Below are 1,712 nucleotides of genomic sequence, written 5' to 3' on the forward strand. Positions count from 1 at the left end.
TTCTGCTTCAAAATGGACTGTTCCAAATGTTCCTGGAAATTCTTGCTCCCATTGGACCATTTGTATTTATATGCATCAGGATCTCGATTCATGGATCTCTCGATTCGAGAAATCAAAATAAGAGGCTCGAACCATTTCTTCTGATTCTTTTTTAAATTCGATAAATATCGGTTGATCGTATATTTCATTATACTTCTATGATTCAGAGTATCCTTTCCTGTTTGATCCCTTTGAATTCCATATTCGAAGTTCCGATCATATCTATTCATTAAAAAGAATCGATTCAATACATTTCTTATGTACCCCTAGGTACTCTATTGGATTTGAATCAGATTTCGGATCAATCTATATTAAGTGACTGCCTCCATTATGTTGTTGCTAGCAAATACCACTATTTTTGGTTTTGGATCTTCCAAATCATTCCCGTAGGAGATCCGGACCCATTTTTCTGATCCTTCGAGAAAAAGATTCATTGTTTTCATAAAAAATAGGAGGTAGAACCAATAAAGATTTCTTTTTCGATTCATCCCTGGCCTTATTCAAGAATTATTTTTGATCCAATCCGCAGGAATCAATAGAAAAGGCAAATCCCTTATGATACACCAGATCCGGCTCGGTTATTGATAGAGTGAATAGATCTTCCATTTCTTGAAATCTCTCTTCTTATTCAAAATCGTAGTGTAACGTGTATCCTCTCCTGTTTCGGTCATGGAATAGATGAAATAAATCAAAAAATAGATTTTTTTTCAAGAATGAAATCTTATTGGAACTGTCCATATCCGGTTCATCCTTCGAAACCATATCACATCCCAGATCTGATGAAATAGGATGAATTGAGACGGTATTTTGTAAATACATAATTATCTTAAATATATTAACCATTTCTTTATTTTTCAATCGCCTGGAAGGGCTAAAAGAAAGGTCTTGTTGTTTCTTCAAAAATTTCTGATCTCTAGAGGACCTCTCAGTAGGATTCGAACTCAGATGAAGTTCTGACCATCTATCAGAGAAAAAAGAATGAACGATTCTTGTAGGATTCCTAAGAAATTCTTTGATTTCTTCCGGAAACAGATGATTAATCATCTGCTTCTCACGTTTCGTGAATAGCCAGGACATTGAGGAATATCCAGAAAGGTATTTTGGGAATCGGCCTGATTCTATCTCTTTTCGTTCCGTTTGAAGAAAGGAAGGATCCCAAAGAATCAATCTTTCTTTTCGTTGTTGAATCTCTCTTTGATTAATCAATGTGTGATATTCTGAATCCTCATTACTAATGGAATCCAAATGATCTCTGGATGATCAAAAGATCCTTTCAGTTGGCTAGAATTTGTTACTTGAATGAAAGTAGATCTTGTGGAATCATATTGAATATTTGATGATACATTCTGTACCTTACTAAAAAAACCGATCCTTGTTTACTAACCACACATTGTCTAACCAAATCCAATTCTCTCTCGATACATTTCTCAAAAAATCTGATTCGGGCGGATTCTTCCCCCAACTAACGAAGAGATCTTGGCGGAATTGTCACATATGAAATTGAGCACAGTTTTGCAAAGAAATAGCCCACTTGTTTCTCAAGAAGACATGGGAAACATGCTTAATATCATTTGATTGAATAGTTGACCCAGCCCCTTGTTGTTTGAAGAAACCCTCTACTTCAATTGGTATTTTTTCACGAAAAGCAGACATGAGATAAGAAATCCAGTGTT

General features: G+C 35.2%; 1 pseudogene; it reads right to left on the reverse strand.

Moving 5' to 3' along the window:
- LOC124896798 overlaps nucleotides 1–1,710 on the reverse strand; it is a 3,606-nt pseudogene extending 1,896 nt beyond the window's left edge.
- Between the last annotated feature and the right edge of the window lie 2 nt (nucleotides 1,711–1,712).

The sequence above is a fragment of the Capsicum annuum genome, chromosome 3, assembly GCF_002878395.1.
Source record: "Capsicum annuum cultivar UCD-10X-F1 chromosome 3, UCD10Xv1.1, whole genome shotgun sequence".
NCBI lineage: Eukaryota > Viridiplantae > Streptophyta > Magnoliopsida > Solanales > Solanaceae > Capsicum > Capsicum annuum.